Below are 19,654 nucleotides of genomic sequence, written 5' to 3'. Positions count from 1 at the left end.
TTTTTGTATGTTCAGCTAGAAAACAAGAAAACCCAAGTCCAGAGAGTTAATAAAATGACACAAATCTTTACTGTGCATGTTTGCTGTTATGTTGTATCTTTAAACTGTAGCTTCCCTGTAATGAACGTCTCAGAGTCTTCCAAAGGAGTAGAATACAAACTGTATTTCTAAATCTTCTACCAGTTTGTGATTCATATTAGTATTGATCAAGAAATGTGGTGTGGTACAAAACACTGAAGGGGGGTTTGGAATGATGACTATGGTGCGATACTCTGAATACAAAATTTGTGTTGATGAAAATATTGCAGGCTCCGGAAACGTGAGATGATGAGTAGGAACAAGCGATCCGAGTCCAGGCTGTTTTAACATACAGCAGATGGTTTACTTTCCTTCTACGTCTTTGCACAAATTGGGTAAATTCTCAGGACTGCTTGTGAACTTTTATCCCATTTCCAGTTTTTTTTTGAAATGTTTGTGAACTAATGAAAGAATAATTTGTAAACGAGTTCCAGGCTGTGGAAAGGGAAGAATTTTGCAACAGTGAGAAACTGCGAGTCAAACAGGATCACAGTTTCTGACTCGCAGCATTTAACCATTTTCCCTACTGCAGTTCTGTTTTCTAGAAACTGGGAGTTGTGTCTTTGGGAAGGTTGTGAAGTGAACTATTGAATGTTTATAAAATTCTTTGATAGTGTTGGAGGAAGTGCGGTACAGAAATGCTGCTCCTGACTTTCTTCAGCTTATCACAGCATCACAGTGAAAAATGTTATTCCAAGCTATACTGTTCTGTAATATCTCTATGAATCTCAGTTTCTCTGAAATTTGTTCTTCTCTAGTTTCTCACTTAGAGAATCTGAGTTTGCTTCAGCATTTTTCATGCATTTTCTTTTATTTCCTTCATAAGGAATTCAATTTGCTGCAGTAAAATAATCTTAGTACAGAAATAATAGATATATTAAAGTATGAATTACCTTGGTGGCAATAAAGGACAGGTTTTTATTGCCTGCTTATCATGGAGGGTTTGTGTTCACGAGTTCTCTGAGTTACAAGTACATTTCAATAGAGCTAAATTTAACGTGGCTAGGCAACAACAGCAAACACAGATAATCCATTTTCATGAAGACAGTACAGATTCATATGCCAATGATTTAAAAAAAAAGTTTGAAAGTGATTTCATAGCTTTTCTCAACAGAAAAAGAAGCTGTCAATATAATTGTAAGAATAGATGAGTAGCTATTTGTAAAGACTTTGATTAAGAAATGATGACAGCTGATCAATAGGAAACTACTTCTAGATCAAGGGTATTTGTAGACATGTGAACAGGAGCTCACGACGCAACATAGGAAGAAAATGAGGAAACAGCATCCTAAATGAAAGGCTGCTCTTTGGGACAGAACTAATATCACATGCAGCATTTCCAGCAGTCCGCACGTTTTTAGGCCTTGTTTACAAGCAGAAACTGGAAGAGCTCGACATATGGAGCTTAGAGCGAGCGGTTTACCTTAATTCAGTGTATTAAACTGAACTGGGAAAGAATATTGCTCTTTAAATTCACATCCGGCCTCAATACAGAGTCATTTCCCTATGTAGTCGAGCTTTGAAAATTGTAAATAGGAGTGGCCAGGTTACTTGCACTTAGTAAAGCTCTGAACGAGAACGTGTGCTTGCCCGTGGGGTAACAGACCAGTAGGGAAAATGTCTTTTCAGCTTGTAAGAAAAATATTATGCTGGTTACATTTGGTGATGGCACAAAGAGAAGTGAGTTTTATCCTCTTAAAACATAGCGAGTACTAATGCAGTAATTTTGATAATACTGATTTAAAAACAGTCACTCTCTGCAAGGACAACTGAATATTTCTTTTTCCAGATGATATACCTCAACAAAATGAGGTGTTGTCAGCAATGGATTACAGACCTGAAAATGTTTATTCTTAAATCATAGAAAAAGAGGAGAGAAATAACAGACCGCTTTACAGGTTAATTTATAACATCTATTTGAGTGAGATCTGTTGAAAGGAACTATTTCACATGTTGAGATTAGGAGTATGGATTAACTAGGGCTCTGTAGGGTAGGGTGGTGAGAGAGTATTTTGGCTGTTGTTTTCTCTGAAGTTTTAAAAAGTCAGTATTCGTCTAGTTCTGTGATAGTACTAACAGCTGCTTTGTAATCTGAAAAATTTGATCTGAATAAAACATGACGAGGTAGGAGCATGATCTTACTCAAGTTGAGGAGCCCTTTGCCCGCGTGCCTGCTGCAGCCGAGGGACCACAGCCAGCCAAGGGGACCTCTAATCTCCTTCTGATTCTCTCCTGATATAGGAATTTACTTGTATGAATGTAAATACAAACAATTACTCTAATAGTGGTTTCAGAAAACAACAGGAATAGTCATGCAAGACACCTGCTTCTTGGTATCTATCAGATCTGCCATTTGCATGGTTATTTTCCATTGTAGGTGTTACATCAGCTTACATCCAGCAGTTCATACGAATGGTATCGTCTCTAAGTTATTTAGTTTTTCCAAACAGCGAAAGAAGGTATTTTTGATTACATAATTCATAATTGGTAATTACGGCGGTGATCCAACATCCATAGTCGTGGCCTGGAAGTTGATTTGAATTCTCTTCCTGGTCTCTCCATTCATCGTTCTTATGATATCAGGCAAATGACTTTTATTCTTGTTGCTCTATTTCCACTTCCTATTCTTATTTTTGTCTGGTACGGATGAAAGAAGTGAACAACTGGTTCTTGCTGTGTGTTTCAGTAATGGCACCCTGATCATAGGCACAATGCTTAGGACAATTAACTACATTATTGTTGATTAAGTTCATTTACGTTATAGAGGTTAGGCAGATCCTACCTATTCTCTTTGAAGAGGCTTTTGTTTGTCAGTAAGAGAACAAGACCCGGTGAAATGGTACCTCAGAAGAAGGAATAACTGCTCACATGCAAGCAAGAAATATGCCTTTTGATGGAAGCTTTAGTACTCGTACTGGTCAAACAGAAATACTTGCTTCTGTGTGCTTCAGAAATGCCCTTGTTCAAGAGTAAGCTGGAAATTGTTACAAGCTAAATAAGCTAATGTTTTGAGATGACTCCTATTTCTTGATAACAGGAAGAAATAAGGGAATTTGAGTTCTTTTCTAATGTATTATTATTATTCTTGTTTTCAGTTCGTAATTTGGTTAATCAAATTATCATCTGGGCACGATTGGCGGAAATTGTCCCTGTTGATAGAATTTAAATACAATTCTAGGGACTGTTCGACTCTCAAGGCGAAGGGCATGCGGTGCTGGGTTGTGATTCCCTTGACCTTGGTTTGGTTCCCGAAAGGCAGGAAGTGGCGCGGGAGCAGATGCGGAGGGGTCGATGAAAGCCCCGCGCTGCCAGGCTGCCCTATTGATCTGTGCAGGTGGGTGCAGCAAGGGCCTCCGATGGCCAAGGTTGGCTCGATGGGACATTTGTCATGTTTAGCAGGTTTTTGTGGGATTGTTTCAATGCGCCTGGCTCTAAAGCTAGGATTTTGCTTTCAAGGGCAGGCAAGGAGGAAGCAGGTCTGCAAAGTCTGAGCAATGTAGCTTTAATTGAAGTCATACATCTTGATGGAGCAGAGGTAAAGAGGAGGAGGCCATATGGTGTAACCTTTATTTTTGTTAGGTTCACTGATAAGCAGTTGATTTGATAAGAAACGCTGCTCCATTGGTTGAGCGTCCAGGGTGCAGTTGTTCTGCGATAAGCATGTGTTTATTGTCTGCCATAAATGCCTAGAGTGACAGTTTATGGCAGGTTTGATTGGGTGTTTTAAATACTGAATGGCTGCATCATAACTGTGCTTTCAAAGGGCTAGTTTGCTGTGTATTTGGTGAGTGGTTGAAGAAATGGGTTGAACTGTAACATTAATTTCTCCTTGAGAAGGAGACCACTCTAGATCTATTTCAGGACCCAAGAGAAATACAGAGTCTTTGCCGATAGTTGCGCAGTAGAGACCCATTCAGAGACCCATTCATAGAGACCATGAATAGAGTAGCAATCCCTAATAACTGCAAAAAGCCATGGAGGGAGGAGTACAAGGTCTGTATTTGGGGACAAACTGGATGCCTTTCAAGGACTAGATGATAGTCCACAGCAGGGCAAGACATATTTGCCCATCTCATATGAGAACTGGGGAGCATGTAGTTTGGGATTACGCATAGATAAGAAAAGTGAGGAGCAGGAGGAGGTTCCATAGACTAATTGCCTCTTATCGCGGATGACAACTTTTGATTAAACAGAGCAGGTTCGATTTTTAAAACACTGCTTCTTTTTATTCATTACTTCCGGTGGATTTCCCTGTTGCCAGACCCTCAATATTGTCCCAGTCTGAGGGATTCAGGAATGAAAAAACGATTAGTCTTTGCACTGCAATGGGAAGGAAATAACTCATTTGCTCTTTGGGCTGGTGAAGGGTGTGATGATTATATTTATAGATGTTCTGTTCCTAGTTGAGCTGAGTAATTTTTTCTGAAATTCAAGATATATTCTTTCTGATTAAAATATGAAGACATTCTATTATTGCTATAACCACATTTCAGTCTTGTAATTTAAACAAATTAGTTTGCATGTTGCGTGTCAGACACAGTGATTTATGGAGGAAAATGGTTTTTCCCATCTGGTTTGTCTCTCCATTCATTAAATTTTGATTGAAGAAAGTTTTTGCAATAGGGTCTAAGAAAATTTTCGTTCCTTAGTGAAGTGATTGTTTGATTGTTTCTTACAGTGTCTGGTTGGGTTTTTTTTTTGGTTTTTTGTGTGATTTTTTTTCCTGTGTACATATGCCAAGAAATCTTGAATTCTCTGTCCTAATTTTGAAAGTTCAACCTGAGGGAATTGTGCAATTTCTCTTGTTTACACTGTTTATTTTCTGTTCACATGAAGATAACTAAGACTTAAGTCAGTTATGACGTAACAGGTTGGACTCCGTTTCGAGTTGCTCCAAGACCCCTTCCCACGGGAGCGGGTCAGCTCCTGTGCAGTGGGTTGCATAGGCCAGCAGAGACCTGGCTTAACCGTTTTTGCCGGGGCACGACTGCAGTTTCCGATGCTCTGGCAGGCGCTGGGTGTGCCCAGAGCTCATTGCACAAGAGCTGTTGGCTTGCTGGGCCTCACGGGGAGCCCTGAAAGCCGGTATCAGCTAGAGTAGTCCTAAAGCTGCTCTGAGCTGGTTGTGTGCATACATGCTATTATATGATACGGGTAAATTATGACTTAGCTTTGGAAACCCAGGAACATGTCAGCAGCTTAATAGCGCTTTTCTGCTCCAGCATAGGAGGGAGATTATTAGAAATCATGTCAATGCAGTGTTTAAAAGAAATTGCTACAGATCCAACTGATGCTTCTGTCCGGTCAAGTGGTAGCTTCCTTTTTTTTTTCTGGATGTCACCTGCCAGCTACGTTTGGTATGAATAAGTGTTTTCAGACGTGCCATAAATCAAAGCCCTGGCTTGAGGTAAGAAGTCAGTGACAAGCACAAATTGAGAAAAAGCTGCTGTGCCTTAGTGGAAGAAAACACTCCTTTAGCTTTTCTGGCAGATGGATGGTACTGGAAGAGGAGACTTGAAGCTAAAAGCTCCTGAGCAAATCCTGCCTTGCAACGCACGGGGGGAAAGGTCCTGGGGTGAATGCCGCAGGGCTGCGCCCTGAGGGGGTGCCCCTGTGCTGCAGCCCCTTGCTCCGGGCTGGGGCAGATCCCGCGCAGCGCTGGGATTCCCCTCTCCTTCTCCCCCCTCCGCTCCGTGGCAAACGGTGCCGCCGCTCCTAGTGATGGACGTCTGGCGAGACAGGGAAAGCTTGCTGCTTGAATTCAGAGAGGAAATAAAGATGCCTTTGATTAAGCAAAACAGTATCGGTAGGTGAGCTGCACGCGCCAGAGGGAGAGCTCAAAGGGCACCCGCCTGCACCGCGAGCGCCGGCAGGAAGCGCGCGCTGCCGTGCGGGAGAAAACGTGGCCCCCGAAAGAGCAGGGGAAGAGAGATTAGAGGTTAAGCTGGAAAGAGTGTTAGAATATTCTCCGGGTATGGTGGCTGTAGCTGTGGATTTTAATTGGTGAAATTACCTTGTCAGGATGCCTTTATCAGCTGCTGTTCTAGTGATTGTTTGGTTTAGATAAGAACTGGAGTGCGATAAAGCCTCGATAAGGTTTTAGAGATTACAGCTCTTTTGAAACTGCTGGCGCTCGCTCGGGGCCGAGCGAGTTGCCGAGGAACCGCGGGTGCGTTTCTCCCCCTGCAGTTTTGCCCTCCGCCCCCCTTCTCTCTCTCTCTCTCTCTCTCCTGTTTCATGTTTTTAAGTGCTTAAGCTCTTCTTTTGGAGCGTTGTTACTTTGAGAAACAAAGCCTCTGCTGAGCGCTTTCTGGGAACGGCGCATGTACGGAGACAAGGTGACCTGTGCTCAAGAGTGGAAGCGGATGTTGATGGGAAGAAGAAAAACAAGGTACTTGTGCGCCTCTTGCAATCCGATAGGGTTTAGGTGCGCTGGGCTCGTTACTGAATTTCAGCAGGTACGAGAGTGCGGAAGGCTGAGCGGCTTGGCATGCTTCGCAGGCTTCTCCCTGGCCTTCCAAAAATACAGGGTTCCTGTGAAAACCCTAGTTTGTGGCAGTTCGTGTAGAGCAGGAGGAAAATGCCAGTCTTTAAGAATCTCCCCAGTATTTGTGGCAGCAGTTTTGTGCCATTTATGCTAGGTTTTGACACCCTTTTTTTCTGAAATGAACCTAGTAACAAGCTTCTAATTGAACTATTTTGATGGGACAGAAGAAAAAGTACAGAAACTTGTGATGTAAATAGTTCTGTCTAACTCATGCTGAAGATTTATATGGCGTGGGCAGCATGGCCCTAATGTTGGTTCTGATAAACTTCTTCTGATAAATTATGCACTTAGTAGCTCTTGCACATCTGAAAGTATCTGTTGCTTACTTTTTAAAAAATAATTAAAATTAGCTTATTGTTCACGAAGATGTAATTTAACATGAAAAGGAAGATGAAATACGGAACTCAAATGAGCAATGGGGAAAATACTGAAATTGTAAGGACCATAGTTAGAAAATGGAAACTCAGGAGCTTGAAAAAATAAACTTTCATAGTGAAAAAAACTTTGTGTTCTTTGCATTTGAATTTCTGTTCATTTTCAGTAGGCTTACTAGTAAAGCAATGCATCCAGGCGTTCATTGTCTACAGATATTTTTTCAACATGTCCAGTCAAAGGGTGAACTTGAAATATTGTGAAGTGAAGTGCAGGGAAGAAGTGTCTGCTGAGATAATTACCCATCTCGGACATTAACTGTCTTTACAAAACACAAGAATAATCTGAAACTGATTACAGTGAAAACTTTTATCAGATTGGTAGACAATATGGCTGTTTGCATATACTAGTTGGGGTTTCCTACCCAAAATCGCTAGCTTTTTATTAAACAGCGCAGAGGCGACTACGCGGTATTGCAGGCACAACAGGACACCTGCAGTTCTCCTACCGAGCCGGGTTTCCTACATACTGATGTTCCTGCTGTTAACAGAATTAAGACGAGTGCATAGGGAAGAGTGCTTTGCTGGTAAGACTAGATCTCCCTCTCACCTTTTATAATGCTGTGCTGCCGTGGTTACTAGACATCATACTTTCGTCCCGTGGCCGTAAGGATGCGGCTGTGCAGGGAGCTGCAGTAGGCAGGGTGTCAGGATTATAACTGCTGTGCTTGCCAGAGATGTACCTGGTGAGTGTATTTACAGACCTATAGGTTGCATTTTTTTTCTTACATCTGCAAGGGTGGAGAATAATTAATTTGGGGCAATATGTGAGGAAGCCCTAATTGCTGCTTCACAAGTATATTTCTTTACCTTCTGAGCTAAAATATGTGCTAATGTATTCACTGGCCGTTGAAGTTGTTGAGAAGCTGGATAGTGTAAAGCTGGAAGATGTTAGTTATTAATTGTGTTTATCAGACTGAAGAATGCCAAGATACCAAAGTGGTTGCAACTCACACCTGCTTTCTGTAGTGTGCTTGAATTTGTTCTTGCATCTGGTTGTGGTTTCTTGACTTGGTGTTTGTGATGAGTTGATTTCATGTATCTGACTGAATTTTTTCTCTAGTAGCAAATTCAGTGCATTCCCAGTTACGACTTTCAGTCTGAAAACATGCTAAGCGCATTCCAGTTGGTGCAGATTCAGTATGTTCTACGAAATCCACAACAAAACTTTGGACCACATCAGTTTGACTATCTGGGATATGTAAATAATTGCAACACAGAGTACCAGGAGAAACTGTACTCTGGAAGAACCAGACTTTGCTTTGTTGTTGGTTTTGTTTTCTTTTTTCTTTCTTTTTTTCTTGTTCTAACCTGAAATGCTTCATTTTTTGTGTAATGTGGGAGGAACCTTTTGGGGAATTGACTTACTGAACTTCTACACCCACCCAGGTACACTTGCAACTCCTGAAAGACTGCATCTGAAAGCATCGGCAGGAAGAATTAGCAGTTAAGTGGCTGATAGTTCTGCATATTGGTTATATCGCAAAATGTCAGTTTTACAAGGTCAATGTGAACAGCTTTCTTGTTTATATGTGGGTGATTGGAGATACCTGGCCAGTTTTTACCGGGGCAACATTTGTGTTGGCTCTCTTGTTCCTGTCTAGGAACAGGTTAATTTTCAGATTGTAAAGATCAGGTTTATGATGTGAAGATGGTTTATTGAAGTTTTTTTGTATTATTTAGGTACTCATGTTGGAGCCATTCTCAGAGAGGTAGTGTAAGCTCTCTCTATCACTAGAAGAGATGACTGTAGTTAAAATAGGACAGTGAAAGTTGGAAGAAAAGGATTATCAGACTCTCTTTATGGGTGTTGGACTGAGGCATAGAGTGGCTAGGTGGTATTCTTAGGGTCATGCAGGAGGTGTGTGAAAGAGCCATCCAGCAAAAGGTCAACATAGGAGAAATACAATAATCAAATAATAAGAATGGACAAGTAAGTAACCCAGCATTTGAGTTATTTAATGAGTACTATGTTAGACTCTTCTTAATTGTGTTCAGATGTTCATGGGCCCTGTTTTCAAGGCTGTTTACAATGTCAGACCATACTTTTTTTTCCTTCTCTTAATGAAAGCTCGACGTTTATTTTGTTCCACCACATTTCAGAACTTGGAGGATAATGCCAAATTATCACATGCCTCACAACAAAACAAAGAGCTGGCAGCTTTGCCTTTCTTGGGAAACTGTGGAAATATCCCAGACTCACTCCAGCCATACTTTAATTTGAGGTTTAACTCTCGGTTAATATCAGCCTTCACTTGTATCACACAAGCAGAAGTGGGCTAGGACTGGTGAGAAGGCGAGGAGTAGGTGACCGCTGGGTCATCTGGGAGTGGTGAGCACCTGGAGAACCTTGTGAAGGGAGAGCTGCATTGCCTTTACTGCCAGAGCCAAACTGTAGGAGGAGGTGGCAAACGAAGCCTCTGGAAAGCTGTCCGAACCATTGGTGTGCCGTGGAGGGAATGATGGCTGGTTAATCTTCCATCGGAGGACTGCAGCGGGTGGCTTGGGTGAGACTTATCCTTTTTTGTGTCCTCCTTTCAGGACACAGTTTCACAAGCTTCCGTGGATACAGGCATCCACCAATTGCTGCGGGAGAAGAGGTACCAAAGCTCTGGTAGTGCCTTTCAGAGAAGATTTTTGCAAAACTTGGAGGTTTTACTGTTTACCCTGAAGTTTCATTTTGAATCTCAGCTCCATTTTGGGTGATTCTAAAAGTGAAACTCTGCTAGCTCTTCTGGGCTTTGAACGGTTACCAGAAGGAAATCTCTCAAAATTCAGATAGCTTCCATGCAAAGTGTTAGGCTCAGGAAGAGAGATTAATTGTTCTTCTAGTTCTCGAGAAGCGTCTTGGGGAGAGTTACAGTTCTGCAATAGCAAGGGCTAAATGTCCTTGTTATTTTCCACTATTGCTATCTGGATGTTTTAACACAAGACTCTCATTTATACGTACAGATCTGCAATACTCTCTGCATTACCAGTTAGGATTTGGTGCTAATAGTGACAGGGTAGTACCATCCCTTCTGCTAGAACCTAACTGCATTACTATTGTATTTAAAATATTTACATCTTCTATGTGCAAATAATCCAGTTACTGTATTCCACCACCAGAAATGCTGGTGTGGTATTTAAATGTGTAATTTAAATTGCACAAAGGAAGCAAACATAAAGGTTTTGGTGCCAATCTCTGTCACGTTACTGTGGACGCTGACACCACATCTTTCTGAAAGGTTGGATAGTGAGATCAAATGTGTCCCTTTGGTTTGCTCCTCTTCTTTTGTGTGCGAATGAAACCAGAGCAGGCACACAAACTAGTGTGGCAGGTTCACACACCAGTGAAAGCGCTATGGTCTCCCTGAGCACATACAGACTCAGACAGTTACAGCTCTGAAGATCTCTTTTTGTGACATGCCAGTCACCTTTCTCAAAGCTCAAGCCATCAGCAGTCTTCCAGTAAAAATTAAATGCGAGTACAGAATGGCTTCATAAGTTGCCTGGTTAAATTTGGTTTCAGGTTTGACCCCTGAAGCAGTTCAGCTGCATGTGGTGTCGGGCTTACATATTGAAGATCATGACTAAACCACACCAGTTTGTTTAGCTGCAGTGAAGAGTATGAATTCTTCTGGGCTTTTTTCTCCTTATAACTTCTCGAGAAAGGCGAACTTTAAGCTGCCACACACAGCTGGTGTTTCTAATAAGACACAGATGTGCATTGGGATCTCTACCATCTCCTGCAACATTTAAATGTAGATAAATAGAATTTAATCAGCTATAAATAACAGTGTGTCATGCCTGTGGATCACAAGCCTTCTGTGGGACTCCCACAGGACTAGGGTTAAGCTTAATTACTTCAGCCTACTACAAACAACAGAATAATCAGCTGTTGGATATTACATGGGTGAAGGTGGAGGGAGCAGAAGGAAGCAAACTAATATCCATAGCGAGGGCTGTGCTGACCAGGCATTCAGTGTGGGGTGTGCATTGTGTTTTGAGACTGTGGGATTCTTTTATTGCCTGTTTTGGATGCAGGACACTGGAGGTTTATTTAATGTCACACCTAGATCTGTGAGTGCTGTTAAAACAAACAAAATACCCATAGAAAACGAACAAACAAAAAACCTTCAGGAGGCACCTGTGAACACGCTTTTTCCTCCCTGTAGGGATAACTGCTCAGATTTGCTGGAATAAAAAGTAGGCGATTGTGGCTGTTTGCCTCTGACGTATGTGAAGGAAAGTCAGAGAATCGCAGAATGGTTGAGGTTGGAAAGGACCTGTGGAGATCATCTAGTCCAACCCCCCCTGCTCATGCAGGGTCACCTAGAGCACATTGCACAGGAACGTGTCCAGGTGGGTTTTAAATATCTCCAGGGAAGGAGACTCTACAACCTCTGTGGGCAACCTGTTCCCGTGCTCAGTCACCCTCACAGTGAAGAAGTTTTTTCTCATGTTCAGATGGACCTTGCTGTGTTTCAGTTTGTGCCCGCTGCCTCTCGTCCTATCACTGGGTGCTAATGAGAAGAGTCATTACATACTGTGAACTTAAGAAGGCAAAATGAGATGTCTGGGCTGCAGTATGGTGACCATCACTCACGGGCAGGCCCCTTAGCCAGGGGAGCAGACGTCTGTCTGCCCCTGGCACCAGGATTTGGCTGACTGGTGGGGCTGGCCTGCAAGCAAACAACACGACAGGCTGCTCTCCTCGAGGTAGTTTCTGCTGTAGCAAACATGAGCCAGGTGCTGATGAAGCACCTGAGCCTCCACCTGCCAGCCATGGCAGTGATCTGCTCTTCACATCTTGGCAATGTTTGGTACAGGTCTGGTATCGCTCGTGTACATAAATACTGTGGGTTACTGTGAATCAATAATGAAAACAGCTGCTGTGGGGCAGTGCCACGTTAATATATAGAGTTGTTTTTTCTCTTCTGGGACTTGATGTGGGCTACTATCATCTTTTAACTCTGAAAATATCAGCATTTGGTCTCCTGTCTGCTTCCGTAGGCTGTCAAAGCCTTGGTGTTACTGGGCCTTTGCGTGGCAATACACTTGAGCTGAACGGGGACAGCTACAAGATATAATCACTAATAAATTGTCTTGAAGTATTTCAAATGTTCACACCGAGATCACGTGCCAGTTTGAACAAGCGCATAGAAGTCCCTAGACCTTTTCTCAACATGTGGCCTGGTTTCCTCAGTTACCAGGAGACTGTTGCCATCTCTTTCTCAAATGGCAAGCCAAGAAGAAGGAAAGTGGGCTGTCCCGAATTACTCAGTTGCTCCCATTCATATAACTGGTAATATAACTTAGTTATTTTATTTGTTCTCTAATACCTTTTTTGGTTAATTTTCACATCTGTGAAAGAGCACTAGTGAAAAGATATTTCCTAGACATTCTCCCCCTTAGTTTCTGCTCTTGCACTGGTTAATGATGGTAAACATAAATGGGTTTTATGATTTGCATAACCTTTTCTCAGCTAGAGTAGACCTGGGCTTACGGATTTGTTTCTTTGCAGTAGATTTGAGTTACGGTAGATCGCTTTCCACACTGTGTGAAAACACTGTGCGCGATCCTGCGAGTGTCTTGCAAGTAAGGTCGGAGGAAGCTTGGGCGACGTCGGCAAGGAACTGAGGGGAGCCTTTACCTCTCTCCTCAGCGGAAGGTGCTTGCAAGGGCTCTCAGCGGAAAATCAACAGCGCTCTGGTGTTTTGATTTGTGGTATAGATTATGTGTGATTCAACTGCATGCAGTCCCGGTCGGGCTTGGTTGAAAGCACTGTGGTTGTAAACGGGTGTCCCTGCTGTCCCTCCACGCCTTTTCTCTTAAAAATAAGAGCAGGTGTTAGGGAGTTAAGGGAAGAGAAAGGCTTTGGTCCGCAGGGAGCCACAACAGCCTTTGTCGTTGGCGTTGCTCCCTGACTGCCTGTACAGGGAGATGCGAAAGCCCTGATGGAGGGGGTCCATGTCCTCCGAAGGGGCCCCAGGAAGGGCTGGGGAGGAGCAGGACGTGGCCCATCTCGAAGAGGGCGAAGGTTACTCCTGCCGAGATTGTGCGGGCACCATGAGCCTGTGGGTTTTACAATTAACATGAGATTTCCTCTTTGCCTTTTTTCCCCTTTGCTCGTGTCCCTGTAAGCTGCATTTCCTTCATGGAAACGTCACGAAAATGTTCATCGAGGAGAGGAAGAAGGGGCGAGAGAGGCCCCGCCGAAGGGCTGACGCTGCGGTGCGGAGGCGAGCGCGGGCTGCAGAGCCCACCAGAGCCCCTTTCGGCTCGGCGCACCGCACCGCACTTGCTTCACTTCCCCTGCTGCGGGCCGGGCCCAGGAAGGCAGGGGGATATTTATTTATAAGCTGCCCGTGCAGATGTTTTCGTGGTGGTTTGCGGTGCATTGGTGCCACTTAGCGGGGGGAGAATTGAATTGACTGTTTAGCAGCGCAGGGGAAAAGAGGAGAGGCAGGCTTCCCGTTGCAGCTTTGCTGCCCTTCCCCCCTCACGCTGTAGTACTTCTGCAGTTTAATTAAACGTGAACTGAAATCTTCTGCTAGCCACAGAGCTGTTAGCGGGTGCTGGACGCGGCTTTCGGCACAGCAGCGCTGGCTGACTGGGCAGGCACTGACTGTAGTCCCAACAGAGGAAATCTTCATCCAGAGTACTGCGGAATATTAGGCTAAATCGTCTGGCTCTGTTAATAGGAAAATAAGTCCAGTGCTACCTTGTGTTAAGCAAGATTTTGGGGAGGTGTTAAAAATGATTCTCCATCTGGGCTGTGATTTCCACCATTTTAGACGTGATGGGAGAGGGATCATGGAATGAAATGGTTTTAGCTTAGATTCCAGTTTTGGAGAAGCCAGTCTATACAAAATGTTAGCAGCGTTGATTCAAACTCCTTTATCTATATTTTCAATTGATTTCTTCTTAAGAAGAGACTGTGGGAGAAAGAAAATCCTCTGCTGTGATATTTGCAAGCAATCGCTCCAAATTCCCCTCCTGCAAATAAATGCTTATGTTTAACTAATGCTAGCTGGAAAGGGGCTGCCCTTTGCCTAGAGACTGAATCTCATGGGCGAATGACACTAGCCATCCATGAAGCGGGTTAATTGCTCAAAAGGACAGTAGCTGAATGTCCTGTTTCTTTATTTAAAAAAAACAAAAAACCAAAAAAAAACCCCAAAAATTGAATGTATGCATAAGAAAAAGGTGGCTGGAGTTGGAATTATGAAAACAGCAGTGAGCCAGGCAGAGTTGCGCGCGCACCGGGCGTTTCGTTGCGGTGCCGTAACGGAGCACGGCGCGCTGGCGGTGCCCCAGCCTGCTCAACTCCGCAGCATCCCCTGCTTGCAAGGGGGGTTATGGAACAGCAGGATAAAATTCTGCTTTGTCAAGACGCTTAAGAACATCTTGTGGTTGGTTTGTATCTGTGTATTTTCCTCTCATGTAGGAAAGGGCACTTCAGGATGGTTTTAGCGCAAGCTGCTGAATTCCTTTTTGCACGAGGTCTCCTTACCTTGTTGAGTTGTTTCTCCAAAGTCCTTGGTGGGGCATGGTGCACCCTGTGACGAGGGTGCCGGGGCCTACGAGCCTGCCCTTGCTCCTGTTGCACTTGGGGAGCTGCTTCCCATTTCAGTGTGATTTCTGGGCACGGCCCAGTGACGCTTTCAGTCCTTAATGAAAAACATACTGCAGCCGAGGATTGTGCTTGCTGGGCTTAATCATAGCCACGCTAGCTCTCAATCAGCTAGTCCCATTACCCGTGGCCAGAAAGCGAGGACTTTGCAGCAGTCAGCGGGGCCCTGCTACTCAACGTCTCCTGGAGTCCTCCCACCTTCGCTTGTGCGCACCGGTGCAACGCTGTGGGCTCCCAAAGCCCTCAAGGAGCGGGGAGCCGGCCCGGGCGCCCATGCTGGAGTAGCGTTTTCTGCAGCCTGCCCGTGGGCGTCCCTTCAGCACGCGCTGGGACCTTGGTCGGACGTCTTCCCATTTACGCAACAGCCAAGTTGTCAGTTGTGTGGTGGTAGGTGCGGCACACAAGTACTTGCATCTCCTACCTTATTTTTAAAAGCCCTTTGTGCCTCTCTTGCGCTCTCACCAGAGGGCACTGCACAACTTGTTGCAGCATAATAAATAACCTCTTAACCTGCTTAGCTGCTTTATGCTCAGTGGCATGTTTTACAACGTTACCTGGAGTCCTTGACTGCTGGTTCCCATGGCAACCTGATATAGCATTTTTATTCTTTATTACTATCACTGTTTTATTGCTGCCTTGTTCAAATGTGTTATCATCTTTATTTTGCTTGGTGTGTGTGCGTGTGTGTGAGCTGCAAATCTGTTTCTAAAAATTATATTATTAAGCAATTTAGTGAATTTGGAAAAAGGATGATGATCTGTCACTGTTGATTTAATTTTAAATGGAGAAGCACACCATAAATGGAAACAAACTAGAAAGAAACAATAAACTAGCAACCCAAATATGAATTAATACAGCCAGCTTAAGATGTTTTGTGGAGTTGCAGATAGTCAGAGAAAAGCAAATTAGTGGGAGAAATGCTGCTTCTATGGAGGAAAATTACAATTGTAATTACCTTTAGAGGACATACTAACAGCACCCAGATGTTCTGGGGACCAGACTTTGGCCAAAGACAGTAACGGAGCAAGGACTTAAATTGTTGTGAGGTGGAGCTTGGTGCGTTTACAGGAGGAATTGTATGGCCCAATAGGGAAAACCTTGAAGCCAGAAAGTTAAGCTGGTAATTTGAATCCGTAGGTTTCTCCAAGGGGATTTCGAATCGGGTTGTGGATTACTCGTTGTTTGCACCGTATTTGTGTTATGTTAATCCTATGCCTCAGGTGTTCTGCTGCTGCTCTGCCAGGGCCGGGAAAGAGTTGTGCTTCGCCTTGATGACGAGGCTTCAGGAGTGGGGCAGGAGAAGCACCTTTCTCTGACGGTCTGGATATGGCTACAGCTAGGGACGGTTCTGCTCTTGCTCCTTGGAGTTCCTTATACCTAGCTGTGAAGGTGCCGTGGGTCAACTGTTGATCAGATTCGGTGTTGGGAAAGAATATTCCTGCGGGTGGGATTAGCAGGACCCTGGGGAGAGGGTTTGCTTTCCTTCCTGCTACAGGGCACAGCTGGTTTCCTATGGTCACTTGGTGATTTTACCTAACCATTTTTTTTTTGCTGTTGCTGGAGGCTAATGAAGGTGAGGGGGGATTTGGAGTAGATGAAATGCGCTTCCTGCGGGGCTGCTGGGGAGCGCTGCGGGCACTCGGCCAGGGCGCCGGCAGCTCCGGCAGGGCAGGGAGCAGCAGCCGGCTGCCGCGCTGCCCCCCGTGGGAGCCTGGGGCCGGGGTGATGTTCAGGGCTGGCTAATCAAAGCCAGTGACAGGGGGATAGGATTTTTTCTTTGAGGCAAAGACTGCGTTTCTGGGAACGGTGAAGCAGGCAGAGTTAAGGGCGCTGTGATCGTGTGCATACAGGAGCCAGCTGGCAAAACCCAGATAACAGATATCTTTCTAAGCACCTGTTAGGAGCAGTGCTGTTTTCAATGGCTCCCTTGTACGCTCAGTCGTCTTCCTTCCCCACTCGAAGTATTAGGGGGCTGCTATAAAAATATTTGTTCTTCCTTAGCACCTCTGAGTCACTCTTTGCTATCGACTGCTACTGTGCAGCTAAGCACAGCGGGAGGATATAAGTATCCCCTGTGCGGAGGGAGGATGTTGAAAGGCCTGGGGTCAGGGCTGCCTCCTCGAGGGTGATCTCTCGTGCTTAAGGAGTGGAGAGGCATCATTTGGAAAGGTATAAGTTATCGAGGACAGCACACAGAATTTTACAACTTGCACTTAAATCTTTCATTATACCTTGTGCCAGCAGCAACAAGGATTCTGCAGTCTTGTCTAAGGACGCTACACTAGTGATTCAGATGCTTTGGAGGATGCGTGTGTCCTTCCAGAAGAGTCTGAGAGATTTTTTTCCTCATTTTGTGCAAACTCCTCTATTTTTCTTGGTAATGTTTTGCAGCAGGACAGCTTTGTCTGAGATACTTTATCAGGCAGATTTCTTCAACATGCTCCAAGTCCAAGCATCCTTGTTCATCTGTAGAACCCGGAGCCCCCAAAACAGATACAAAATGATGATTAGTCCTTAATGGGAAGTCCAGGCAACGACACTAGCTAGGTCGAATAGCTTTTCTAGAAGCAAAACAGCATTTATAGATTGCCAGACCACTGTTTATTAGGAAAAAAAAAAAAAGTAGAGAGAGCAGCATGGCAAAGATAATGGGCTTCAAAGAAGCAGATTTAAGTCGGTTAAGAGGTACCATCTTATGGCAAGCTAATCTAGGTGAAAGGCAAGTTCAGGAGAGTTGAAAGCTTCTTAGAGAAGCAAATTCAAGGGCGCAAGTATGAACTCTCTTAATGGAGAGGACAGATGGGAAATGTAGTAGGAGAGCACCTTAGCTAAATCATGGGCTCCTTAATGACCTGAAACTTAAAAGAAACATAAAGAAAATGGAGAGCAGGTTGAACTATTGAGGACAATTTTATTGTGAACATGCAGAGAAAAATGAGAGGGCCAAAGTCGAAAATGAGATACAATTGGCAAAAGACATAAAGGGCAGCCAGGGAGATCTCTATAAATATATTAGTAGGAAGAGATGGGCCACGGAAGAGGTAGTCCACTGCTCAATGGAAAGAAATAGCTCTCAGAAGATGCAAGTGAGAAAGCAGAAGTGCTTAATGACTTTTTTATCCTTTCTGTTCTTCCTGAAAGGGTCAGCTGCAGTCACGCAGCCAACACACTATCAGGGAATAGGAAGAGAAAAGGTTTGAATACTTAGGTTAGCAGAACCTTGTGGAATTCAGCTTTGGGTACTTAGAAAACTGTCTCGAGTGATTTCAGTGCCACTAGTGATAATCTTTGAAAATTCGCAGAGGACAAATGAGGCTTGAGAATACTGGAGAAAGGAAAATTTAATGGGATATCTTTAAAAAGGGGAGAAAGGGAGGAGCTGCAGGCTAGGAAGCCTGTAGTGCCCAGAATTTTTTTTTCTGAAAAATATGACGAAGATGATCAAATCATTTATAAGCACCTAGAAGAAAGCAGACCTGCAGACTCCCATACTAGTCACACTTTCCATTAATATATAGCACACGTAATAGAGAGCACACTTATTAACGTTGCAGATGATGCTAAGCTGAGAGAGGTACAAGCCCAGCAGAGTTTGGATTTAGGACTGAGGGCTATCTGAAAAAGTAGAAACGGTCCGAAAAATAGGTTACAGCTGAGCAGTGCTAACCAGGGTAGGAATAAGCAACTGTAAAAGACCAGAGTTGATCAAGTAACCGATCTACCAGGAAATAATAAAGAAAAAAAGTGTGTGTAGAGGGTTTAGGCATTACAGATGATCACTAATGACCCCAGGATCCCTAATATCATCTTGTTATGGGGGGAAGAAAATCCAAACATCATCAGGGTAGAGAAATATGGTTTACTGTAAAATTAGGCAAGGCGTTCTGATCTTTTTATTTGGATGCAATGTGTTTCATTCTGAATTTCACAGTCCAAGAAGGATATTGGCCATCCAAAGAGGCATTCAGAAAAAATTCGCAATAGTAAAGCTAGTTAAGCATATGGACCAGTTTCCCTGGGGAGGCTGTGGGACTGGAAGCGTTAGGCAAATGCCTGTTTGAGTTCATTAACCTATTTCCAAGGGTCAGAAATCAGCTGGAGTAGATGGTCTCCCCCAGGTTCCTTCCAGCCCTGTTTTCTGTGGTTCTGGATAGAGCTAAATGTTGTCTCAGCAAGGTTGCCGCTTGAAGTGGAGATAACTGCTGAAATCCATAGGCTGTTTGTTAGCCCCACTGGGAGCCTCTGGGTTTATCTAGCTTATTTCTCCACCTCTCTCTCCCCCAATCTTTTCCTTCCTCTGGCTCTCCATAACACCCCATTTCTTTGAAGGCAGCTGTGGAGGGTATATGTTGGTAGTTAAATGGGTGAAAACCTTGTTGTCAGCCTGTTCTGTCCTCAAGTGCTTTACCCTGTTCAGCTCTGAGGGGCTGCTCCACTGCAGGTGAGACGATGAAGTGGGAATACCCTCAGAGAGCTGATTTTTCAGCCCAAGATAAGATTTTTTTTTAACCTATTGTTTTGCCAAGTAGCAGAGAGGCTGAGAGATTTATTCATGCCTAAAGGTAGTAGTAATAAGTAAATGAAAATGCAAAACTCCAGTTCAATTGGAAGAAGGAGAAACATTTTTGGGCATGGAGGTCACCAGGTGAGGCACAAGGTTTTGGGCATCCAGTGAAGACACTATGTACCTGAAAGCGGATAGCCTAGCTTTATAATAACAATAAAAATCCTACTTCTCCCAATAAATTTTATTTGCCTTATACCCTTAGATCATTATGATTAAAACATGAGCAAAATTAAAATATTTTTGTGCTCTTTACCGGTGTTCTTGAAAGTTAATTTTTCTAATTTTGTACTGCCGTTTGAATGTTCAGTGAGACACATCCCTAACGCTGTTTTGTGTGAAATGGTGAATTATAATTCACCAAATTCTTTGGTCCATTGCTGATTTTTCTTATCTGCTGTCTAGCTGTAAGGGTG

At 43.8% G+C, this 19,654-nt stretch overlaps 1 protein-coding gene across 42 annotated transcripts in view; it reads left to right on the top strand.

Annotated features, from left to right (window-relative positions):
* FBRSL1 (fibrosin like 1) overlaps positions 1-19,654 on the top strand; it is a 560,551-nt gene that overhangs the window by 202,692 nt on the left and 338,205 nt on the right. For 3 of the 42 annotated variants that reach the window (XM_068910800.1, XM_068910798.1, XM_068910795.1), the window contains exon 1: positions 6,187-6,469. The exons of 33 other annotated variants lie outside the window; for them this stretch is intronic. The gene's annotated coding sequence lies outside the window, so the exon portion shown is untranslated. Of the gene's footprint in view, positions 1-6,186; positions 6,470-7,457; positions 7,584-19,654 lie in introns of those variants that run through there. 6 more of the 42 variants (XM_068910803.1, XM_068910806.1, XM_068910805.1 and 3 more) reach the window with 5 other exon arrangements.

The sequence above is a fragment of the Struthio camelus genome, chromosome 17 (assembly GCF_040807025.1).
Source record: "Struthio camelus isolate bStrCam1 chromosome 17, bStrCam1.hap1, whole genome shotgun sequence".
NCBI classification, from domain to species: domain Eukaryota; kingdom Metazoa; phylum Chordata; class Aves; order Struthioniformes; family Struthionidae; genus Struthio; species Struthio camelus.
Note: the sequence above shows the minus strand (reverse complement) of the source record. Positions and strands in the feature narration are given on the sequence as shown.